The following is a 12,037-nucleotide window of genomic DNA, read 5'->3' as shown; positions in this document are numbered from 1 at the left end:
AATTATCAATTGCGACAATTTACCTCCTAAACTACAAAAACAATGACAATGTACCCCCAATTTTAATAAAATGACGAAATTACCCTTATTAAAATAAAAACAAAAATACTAAAATTTAATTTGTTTCCAAACTTTTAAGGGTATTTTTGTCTTATTGAAAATTTTATAGGGATAATTTTATCATTTTGCAAGCATTAGGGGGATACATTGTCATTGTTTTGGTAGTTTAGGAGGTAATAGAGGTGTCAAAAAATACCGGGGGACCGGAACCGGAACCGGAAAACCAGGAAACTCGGTTCCGGTTCTGGTTGAAAAAAATCAAAAACCAGGTACCCAGTTTCGGTATCTGGTTTTAGGTACCTGGTTTTTACCTGGTTACTGGGAACTGAGATAATTTTATATATATTTTTATATTTTATGTTTTTTTTTAGGTTTACTCCCTCTGCCTTCTTTTTTTCTTCTTCATTTCTCACACACGCCATCGCCCATTCCATTCTGCCTCTGCCCTCTTTTCTAGTTTTCTCATTTTTCTCTTCCAACACCCGGCCTCTCTCTCTCTGACTCTCCTCCGTGCAGATCTACCCCTTGAGCTGTAGGCAGTTGGGGAAGGGAGATTTTTGACAGTGGAAGAGAAAGTTTGGTTGGTCTAACAAATGCTGACCCTTTTGGTCAGAACGTTTGGTTGGTCCTCCCCTGCCTCGTACACTGCCTCTGATCCCTCTCATAGAGAACACAGAATCTACCAGTCAATCCAAACAAAATCCTATAACCCATCTTTCACCTTCTCATCATTGGGTGGTACACATTTTCATCATCCAAGATATGAACTACACGTGTCCATTTCTGCCTGGGAAAAACATGGGGGCATATATATAAGTCAGGCTGCAGAATAATGAAAAAGAATTCTCAACTTTCTCATACTTGAAAAGCTTTCTTTATTTAGTCTAGATTTCCATGACCCCATTTGATGATCATTGGGGGTATTCATAGAGCAATGCATTATGTGGAAAGAGCTCAAAGAAGATTTCCTGCAGGTAAGTCAATCTCAGCCTTACAGCTTTTCCTTCTTATCCTCTTCTTTTTCATGCTTTTAAAAATCGGTTACTGGATCGGGTAAAACCGGAACCGGCCGATAACCGGGGTACCTCGGATCCGGTCCATAGTTTTGACCAAAAACCGAAAATCGGATTGAGTTGACAAACCTATGGGTAAATTGTCGTAATTGATAGTTTGATGGTAGATTGTTATTGGAGTGGTAGTTTGAGGAGGTTACTTATCCCCAAAGTTGAAACTTTTATAACAAGTGATGATTTAACATAGTATGAAAGCAAAAGTATTTAGTTTGAACCTTGATTCCGTCATTTATTCTCATTTTAATTAAATATTCATTGTGTTAAATATCACATATTAAAAGGGAATTTGAACCCAGATGAGAGAGGGTGTTAAAATAATGATTAAGTGAAATTTGATAAATTTAATCACCTATTAAAATTGGTAATTTAACATGTAATAAATACTAATGCGGCATATTTATTTTGAAAACGTAGTTGATAAAATTTAAGGAATTTTATATAGTATAATACTCTAAAAATTGTAGGGATCCTAATTCAACAAATTAAAAATCTGCTAGAGGACATTCTGTAAAATTATCCTTTCTTATTTTTCAGAGATGTTCATTAACATTCAATTCTTTATATATATATTATTTTTGGGGCTTTCTTGTTCTTGGGCATGTTTATGGTAAGGCCCATAATTATCCCAGACCCATATCCGCAAAAAAAAAAAAAAAATGATATCCATTTTTGTTTTCCTCAAAAAAAAAAAAAAAAAAAAAAAAACAGGGTGGTATCCATCTTTGTTTTCCTCCAATGGCTGTTTGTTTGGCAGTTCACATTTTTTGCAAGCATATTGATTGGTAGACACTAGAGCTGACGATCTCTTTGACAGGCAACAGTTTGGATTGAGGTTAGATGCAATACCTATTATATATTTGGACCCTTCATTTAAGATGAACTCCCCGATTGTGACAGTAAATAAAAAGAAAAAAACAAAAAGTGGTTCGAGGGTGGCCAAATTAACCCCTTAGCCATGAGGGGGACTCGGTCATCCCCATTGGCCAATTTTGAGGTGGCCAAACCACCCTTGTGGTTAAAGGGGTGGTTCGGCCACCCCAACAGTTACACATTATATTGCAAGTGTCTTTTTTTTTTTTTTTTTCTTTTTTTTTATTCATTTAAATGGACAGTCCAAATAAAAAATATTGCACCAAATCTTAACCCCTATAGTTTTACCTCATATGGTTTAATGACTGTATGGGTAAAGATGCTCTTAGCTAGAGTTTTGTGCGCACTATCCCTTACAAGAATAGCAACTCTGTAGGTGTAAGTTTAATATCCCAAACCCGTTTTATATTGAGAATTTATTCCAACACCAATTGAAGAAAATGGTTATTGCACTACTCATTATCATACTATCAATAGACGTGACGTGTTTTAAATGATTTATCATACTAATTACCTTAAAAAAAAAAAAAAAAAACTGCCATTTAAAACACATAACGTCAATCAATATAAAATGAGTATGAATAATAACAATAGTCTTTTGTTCTTTTATCGTTTTGTAGATAAGCAAATAGTTGATGACCTTAAAACTGAAAGTAAATAAATAAATACATACCCTACCGCTTGCCAATTTACCAAATATCATTTTCCTAATAGCCCGCAACTGAGATTGGGCTTGGGCCCGACGTCGGGTTGGCGATTGTGGATGTTGAAATTCAAGCTAAACCAGAGAACACACTAGCTTACTAGATTTGGTGTTTGGGTTGCCTTAGGGCCAAAGGAAATAGGAATCAAATTAATAGCAAACATATGTAGATTATATGAGATTGAGGTGTTACAAGTACTTTATTTGTGAGGTAGACGATATTTTTTGGGAGCAGAAAATTTGTATTGATATTATATGATATTCTTTTAATAGTTAACATTCTATTGTATAATTTGTATTGATTAATTGGTTTTATAATTTTTGTTTTTCTACTATCAAGTAAATTCATTACCGTTCATTTTGTTTAATTAATTTGAGTACATTTTATACAACTCATTTGTCTAAAAATAAATAATTAATAAACAAACTGGATAAATACAAGAAATACGACATTAGTTCATTACCAAAATCAAAGGCATTTAAAAAAAAAAAAAAAAAGAAAAGCGGCATTTATGAAAGCTTCACTATTTCTGTAAAATAATGGTGTGGTTTTTTTTTTTTTTTTTTTTTCAGAAAATGTAAATCTTACAAATTCAATAGTAAATTTCTATTTATAAAAGAATGAAAACAAACTGTTTTTTTTTTTCACCGAACATGTAAAGAAATATGTGACTAAGAATACAACACTAAAAGGAAAAACATATAAGCTAAAAACATATAATTTATAAAGACTTTAATTTCTCAGTTTCAAACATTCTACAGAGTTGTTTTTGTTTTTGTCACTAGTTGACTTCAAGATAGAGGTTGTAGTAATTATTTCCTAAACGCATCATGCATCTCAAAAAATCTAGTTCACTAGAAGATGGCTCCTAAAGTGACATTTCTTTGGATGTTACCATGCATCCTTTTATCTCAAAAAATCTAGTTCACTAGAAGATGGCTCCTAAAGTGACATTTCTTTGGATGTTACCATGCATCCTTTTTTCTTAATTAGCTGTCTTTTATTTGTCCAGTAGTTCTCCTTTTTCTCTGATCTGGTACGAAAATTTCACATGATACAAAACTGTCCAATCTTAAAACACGCCTTCTATCTTTGAAATGCCAGCAAATTATTAGTTGTAATGAATGGTGTGACAAGTCTCAGTTGATTGAAGAAAAAGTTGTGGAGGACCACCCCCAATAATGTTAGCCAAAATAGAAAAATTTCTATCCTCAGAGGTTAGGAAACTCATACAAATTTTCTTAATTAGTTGTTTCTTTTACTTTTCCAGTAGTTCTCATTTTTCTCTAATCTGGTATGAAAATTCCACATGATACAAAAATGTCCAATCTAAAAAAACGCTTTCTATCTTTGAAATGCCAGCAAATTATGAGTTGTCATGAATGGTGTGACAAGTCTCAATTGATTGAAGAAAAAGTTGTGGAGGACCACCCCCAATAATGTTAGCCAAAATGGAAAAATTTATATCCTCATAGGTTAGGAAACTCATACAGATTTTCTTAATTAGTTGTTTCTTTTATTTGTCCAGTAGTTCTCATTTTTCTCTGATCTGGTATGAAAATTTCACATGATACAAAAATGTCCAATCTTAAAACACGCTTTCTATCTTTGAAATGCCAGAAATTATTAGTTGCAATTAATGGTGTGACAAGTCTTAGTTGATTGAAGAAAAAGTTGTGGAGGACCACCCCCAATAATGTTAGCCAAAATGGAAAAATTTCTATCCTCAGAGGTTAGGAAACTCATACAGATTTTCATAATTAGTTGTTTCTTTTATTTGTCCAGTAGTTCTCCTTTTTCTCTGATCTGGAATGAAAATTCCACATAATACAAAAATGTCCAATCTTAAAACACGCTTTCTATCTTTGAAATGCCAGCAAATTATTAGTTGTAATGAATGGTGTGACAAGTCTCAGTTGATTGAAGAAAAAGTTGTGGAGGACCACCCCTAATAATGTTAGCCAAAATGGAAAAATTTATATCCTCAGAGGTTAGGAAACTCATACAAATTTTTTTAATTAGTTGTTTCTTTTATTTGTCCGGTAGTTCTCCTTTTTTTCTGATCTGGTATGAAAATTCCACATGATACAAAAATGTCCAATCTTAAAACACGTTTTCTATCTTTGAAATGCCAGCAAATTATTAATTGTAATGAATGGTGTGACAAGTCTCAGTTGATTGAAGAAAAAGTTGTGGAGGACCACCCCCAATAATGTTAGCCAAAATGGAAAAATTTCTATCCTCAGAGGTTAGGAAACTCATACAGATTTTCATAATTAGTTGTTTCTTTTATTTGTCCAGTAGTTCTCCTTTTTCTCTGATCTGGTACGAAAATTTCACATGATACAAAACTGTCCAATCTTAAAACACGCCTTCTATCTTTGAAATGCCAGCAAATTATTAGTTGTAATGAATGGTGTGACAAGTCTCAGTTGATTGAAGAAAAAGTTGTGGAGGACCACCCACAATAATGTTAGCCAAAATGGAAAAATTTCTATCCTCAGAGGTTAGGAAACTCATACAGATTTTCTTAATCAGTTGTTTCTTTTATTTGTCCAATAGTTCTCCTTTTTCTCTGATCTGGTATGAAAATTCCACATGATACAAAAATGTCCAATCTTAAAACACGCTTTCTATCTTTGAAATGTCAACAAATTATTATTTGTAATGAATGGTGTGACAAGTCTCAGTTTATTGAAGAAAAAGTTGTGGAGGACCACCCCCAATAATGTTAGCCAAAATGGAAAAATTTCTATCCTCAGAGGTTAGGAAACTCATACAGATTTTCTTAATTAGTTGTTTCTTTTACTTGTCCAATAGTTCTCATTTTTCTTTGATCTGGTATGAAAATTCCACCTGATACAAAAATGTCCAATCTTAAAACACGCTTTCTATCTTTGAAATGTCAGCAAATTATTATTTGTAATGAATGGTGTGACAAGTCTCAGTTGATTGAAGAAAAAGTTGTGGAGGACCACCCACAATAATGTTAGCCAAAATGGAAAAATTTCTATCCTCAGAGGTTAGGAAACTCATACAGATTTTCTTAATCAGTTGTTTCTTTTATTTGTCCAATAGTTCTCCTTTTTCTCTGATCTGGTATGAAAATTCCACATGATACAAAAATGTCCAATCTTAAAACACGCTTTCTATCTTTGAAATGTCAACAAATTATTATTTGTAATGAATGGTGTGACAAGTCTCAGTTTATTGAAGAAAAAGTTGTGGAGGACCACCCCCAATAATGTTAGCCAAAATGGAAAAATTTCTATCCTCAGAGGTTAGGAAACTCATACAGATTTTCTTAATTAGTTGTTTCTTTTACTTGTCCAATAGTTCTCATTTTTCTTTGATCTGGTATGAAAATTCCACCTGATACAAAAATGTCCAATCTTAAAACACGCTTTCTATCTTTGAAATGTCAGCAAATTATTATTTGTAATGAATGGTGTGACAAGTCTCAGTTGATTGAAGAAAAAGTTGTGGAGGACCACCCCCAATAATGTTAGCCAAAATGGAAAAATTTCTATCCTCATAGGTTAGGAAACTCATACAGATTTTTTTAATTAGTTGTTTCTTTTATTTGTCCAGTAGTTCTCATTTTTCTCTGATCTGGTATGAAAATTCCACATGATACAAAAATGTCCAATCTTAAAACACGCTTTCTATCTTTGAAATGCCAGAAATTATTAGTTGTAATTAATGGTGTGACAAGTCTTAGTTGATTGAAGAAAAAGTTGTGGAGGACCACCCCCAATAATGCTAGCCAAAATGGAAAAATTTCTATCCTCAGAGGTTAGGAAACTCATACAGATTTTCATAATTAGTTGTTTCTTTTATTTGTCTAGTAGTTCTCCTTTTTCTCTGATCTGGAATGAAAATTCCACATGATACAAAAATGTCCAATCTTAAAACACGCTTTCTATCTTTGAAATGCCAGCAAATTATTAGTTGTAATGAATGGTGTGACAAGTCTCAGTTGATTGAAGAAAAAGTTGTGGAGGACCACCCCTAATAATGTTAGCCAAAATGGAAAAATTTATATCCTCAGAGGTTAGGAAACTCATACAATTTTTTTTAATTAGTTGTTTTTTTTATTTGTCCGGTAGTTCTCCTTTTTCTCTGATCTGGTATGAAAATTCCACATGATACAAAAATGTCCAATCTTAAAACACGCTTTCTATCTTTGAAATGCCAGCAAATTATTAGTTGTAATGAATGGTGTGACAAGTCTCAGTTGATTGAAGAAAAAGTTGTGGAGGACCACCCCCAATAATGTTAGCCAAAATGGAAAAATTTCTATCCTCAGAGGTTAGGAAACTCATACGGATTTTCATAATTAGTTGTTTCTTTTATTTGTCCAGTAGTTCTCCTTTTTCTCTGATCTGGAATGAAAATTCCACATGATACAAAAATGTCCAATCTTAAAACACGCTTTCAATCTTTGAAATGCCAGCAAATTATTATTTGTAATGAATGGTGTGACAAGTCTCAATTGATTGAAGAAAAAGTTGTGGAGGACCACCCCCAATAATGTTAGCCAAAATGGAAAAAATTCTATCCTCAGAGGTTAGGAAACTCATACAGATTTTCTTAATTAGTTGTTTCTTTTACTTGTCCAATAGTTCTCATTTTTCTCTGATCTGGTATGAAAATTCCACCTGATACAAAAATGTCCAATCTTAAAACACGCTTTCTATCTTTGAAATGTCAGCAAATTATTATTTGTAATGAATGGTGTGACAAGTCTGAGTTGATTGAAGAAAAAGTTGTGGAGGACCACCCCCAATAATGTTAGCCAAAATGGAAAAATTTCTATCCTCAGAGGTTAGGAAACTCATATAGATTTTCTTAATTAGTTGTTTCTTTTATTTGTCCAATAGTTCTCATTTTTCTCTGATCTAGTATGAAAATTCCACATGATACAAAAATGTCCAATCTTAAAACACGCTTTCTATCTTTGAAATGTCCACAAATTATTATTTGTAATGAATGGTGTGACAAGTCTCAGTTTATTGAAGAAAAAGTTGTGGAGGACCACCCCCAATAATGTTAGCCAAAATGGAAAAATTTCTATCCTCAGAGGTTAGGAAACTCATACAGATTTTCTTAATTAGTTGTTTCTTTTACTTGTCCAATAGTTCTCATTTTTCTCTGATCTGGTATGAAAATTCCACCTGATACAAAAATGTCCAATCTTAAAACACGCTTTCTATCTTTGAAATGTCAGCAAATTATTATTTGTAATGAATGGTGTGACAAGTCTGAGTTGATTGAAGAAAAAGTTGTGGAGGACCACCCCCAATAATGTTAGCCAAAATGGAAAAATTTCTATCCTCAGAGGTTAGGAAACTCATATAGATTTTCTTAATTAGTTGTTTCTTTTATTTGTCCAATAGTTCTCATTTTTCTCTGATCTAGTATGAAAATTCCACATGATACAAAAATGTCCAATCTTAAAACACGCTTTCTATCTTTGAAATGTCAGCAAATTATTAGTTGTAATGAATGGTGTGACAAGTCTCAGTTGATTGAAGAAAAAGTTGTGGAAGACCACCCCCAATAATGTTATCCAAAATGGAAAAATTTCTATCCTTTGAGATTAGGAAACTCATACAAATTTCTTAATTAGCTATTTCTTTTATTTGTCCAGTAGTTCTCATTTTTCTCAGATCTGGTATGAAAATTCAACATGATACAAAAATGTCCAATCTTAAAATACGCTTTCTATCGTTGAAATGCCAGCAAATTATTAGTTGTAATGAATTGTGTGACAAGTCTCAATTGATTGAAGAAAAAGTTGTGAAAGACCACCCCCAATAATGTTAGCCAAAACGGAAAAATTTCTATCTTCCCTAAACGCTAGATACTCTCTAGGGTTTGAAGGAAAATAAGAAAAAAAACTCAATTTTGAGACTTCTTATTGATAAAAACTCACATATAATCAAAAGCTACGTTCTAGGGTCTATAAAGTATACATTTATAGGCCTCTAACCCTAAACCTAATATAAGTACAAAATTAAGTCGAACTATAATTCTACGATACCCGTCCGGATAGAACATAACGCTGTTCAGACGGTTACTTAAATTAATGAAAAAAACTGGGAAATTACATAGGCGTTTAGACGGTCTCTGGACAAGGACTTCAGATGAGGCTCTCGGGTTTAGACCCATCGAGACGGTTGCAGACGAGGCTCTCGGATACCAACTGATGCAGGGTAACTTAGTGGCTGTAAAGAAGAACATTAATAAAGAACAGATAGATATTTCTAGATCTTGATACGATCAAAGAATCTGAGAAATTTTCTCTAAATGCTAGATAGTACTCTAAGTTTTGAAGGAAAATAATGAAGAAACTCAACTCTGAGTAATCTTATTGATAAAAACTTATTCACAAACAAATACCCTGTTCTAGGGTCTATAAAACATGTATTTATAGGCCTCCAAATCCTAAACCTAATAATAATACGAAATAAAGTCGGTTTTAACAAATCTACGATGGCCATCCAGACGGGACATACCCCTTTTCGGACGGGCACCAAAGAAATAAATTAATGTAAAGCTAAAACATAGATGTGTCCAAACTTGAGGAATCCAAGTTCGGACATGTGTCTCAGGGAGCTCTTTGCAACCCATTTTGACCTAGTAAACATTGGAATTAGTCAAATCTTAGGAAATATGACTTTGTAGATATTTGAATTAGCTTTCCAATGCCATCAAACATGCTCCAATCCGATATCCGAAACTCAAGTTATAATCTTTATAATAAAGCTGGTCGAGTATCTGTTCTGCCCTACATCACAATCTCAGATTTTATTGGGACCATAAGATTTAAGAATCAATTCAAATGTGAAAGCTAACATGCAATTCTCAAAGTAACTTTGTGGTTTGGTTTAGACGTACATCCAAGTGGAATGAATTATGTTTTCTTTTCTACTTTTAGCGTCACTAGTTGATTGAAGCAAAAGGCCTCCAAAGGATCAACACTGATCGTTGGGATAATGTTTAAAAATAAAATAAATTAAAAATAAAAATTAATTAATTAATTCCTAACCTCCTAGATAAATGCACACGCCTTGACTAACCAGGCAACATCAAATTTATTTATTTATTTATTTTTACCCATTTATAGAGTTTTGCACTACTATCCATTATAGGAATATCACTATGTAGGTGCAAGTTTAATATCCCGAACCCTTTTATATTGAGTATTTATTCCAACACCTACTAAAAAAAACCAAGGTTTAGGGACACGTTCTATAATGAGGTCATTTTAATAAAACGACTACATTAGGGGTCGTTTCAATAATAAAATGATCCCTCTTAGAAAGATGGATCGTTCTACTGTAACAACGTTCCCATTCAGTTGGGGGGCATTGTTACAGTGAAAAACACTCCCCTCCCTTGATCTACGTGCTCCAAACCACCCCCCTCTCCCTCGATCTCTCGTCCTCTCAGTTCTCTCTTTCTCTCACTCAGCTGTCTTTCTTTCACATATCAGCTCTTTCACTCGGCTCTCTCTCTCTCTCTCTCTCTCTTTCACCTCTGGTAGCACCGCTCCTCCGATCCCTGCCTTGTTTTTTAATAAAAAAAGGCTGGGTGGCTTCTGGTTTCCAAACCAGCAGCCACCCTTGAGGGAGGGGGTGGCCCACGAGCCACCCCAAAGGTGGCCGGTGCCGAGGGTGGCCTTCCGGGGTAGATTCGGGGTGGCCCGCGAGCCACCCTAGAGGTAGCCGAGGGTGGTGCCAACCACCTTTGGGGTGGCTAGCGAGCTACCCCCGAGCATATTCGGGGTGACCCAAAGGCCACCGCCAGCCTCAAGGGTAGCCCGCGAGCCACCCCAGAGGTGGCCATGGGTGGTTTGGCCACCTATGGGGTGGCTCCCGGGCCACCCCTGAAGGCCACCTCATCGGTAGCTACCCCTCTAATTTTTTTATTTAAAAATTTAATTTGATTTTTTTTTTAAAAGAAAATTAATTTGATTTTATATATATATATATATATATATATATATATATATATATATATATATATATATATATTATAAATAATTTTTTGGGAATTTTTATTATTTATTTATTTTTTTTTTTTTAAGATTAGGGACATTTAAACTGTACAAAGCTTCCCCTTCTAAAAAGGGGACGTGGACTGTACACGTACATGTATCCTTTTAAAAGGGGACATGTCAGTGAAAATGTTCATTTTTTTTCACTGTTTAAATGTTCCTAATTTTAATTTTAGTCACTTTATTTGGAACATTTTACAAATTGTCAGTATTTGAGCGTCGCTAATTAAATAAAGACGTTTTTTTGCCTTAAAATGTCACCTTAAAAATGTCTCTAACTCTAATCGAAGAAAATGATTATTGCACTACTCATTAACGCCTTCATATCTACTACTCTAAAACCTGAATATTAATGCATTTTGAAAATTATTTTATTCTATAATCTTTGAAGACTATCAAATGTTGACTATAAGATATGAAAAGAATGTGAAAAATAACATGCAATTCAAAAAGTAACTTTGTGGTTTGGTCTGGAGGTAAATCAAGCGGCATCAATTATGGGAGTTCCCACTTTCTTTAGGGTTTTCTTTACTATTTTTCTGTGTTCTGACTCACCACTAGCTAGGTTGCACTCTTTGTTTACTTGAAGTACGTTGATAAGTGGCACAAAAGGTCAAATTGTTTTTAATTTTTAATTTTGTTTTAATGTGATATAAAAATAAAAATCATTTAATTATTTTTATGTTTTGAGGAATGTTTTTAGACGTTTGAATCGGGATATATAATCTTTTAAGATTATTGGGAATTAATCTAAATTTCCTTCTAGAGAGGTGAAATACATTTTCTTGTCCCAGGAAAAGTTGCCTTCCTATCTTCTTTATGGTTGCTTTTGAATTCTCTGAAATTAACTTTTGGGATTAAAAATTTGACTGAGTTGTCGTTACGTTTGGATGTTATTATGGTTGAAAAGTTAGACCATGTTTTAATTTTGTTATTATTATCCAAATGTATTTTTTGTTTTAATTGTGACCGTTTATAAAATTTGTATATAAAAGTGAATAACTATTTTATTTGGTTATAAATGAATAAATAAAAATAAAAATAAAATAGTATTAGAACATTTATATATTCATAAATAAAAAATAAAAAACCGCACTTGGTATATAATTTTCCTACCATGTCATTATTTTCTAAAAAATTATCTAACAAAGTCTTTAGTTCTTCTCTTTTTAAAGAATATCAAATGTTATAAAAAGTGATTTAAAATATCAATATAAAATGAGTGTGAATAATAGCATTATTCTTTTTTTCTTTTATCATTTTGT

Source organism: Corylus avellana, chromosome 2, assembly GCF_965113065.1.
Source record: "Corylus avellana chromosome 2, dhCorAvel1.hap1.2, whole genome shotgun sequence".
NCBI classification, from domain to species: domain Eukaryota; kingdom Viridiplantae; phylum Streptophyta; class Magnoliopsida; order Fagales; family Betulaceae; genus Corylus; species Corylus avellana.
Note: the sequence above shows the minus strand (reverse complement) of the source record.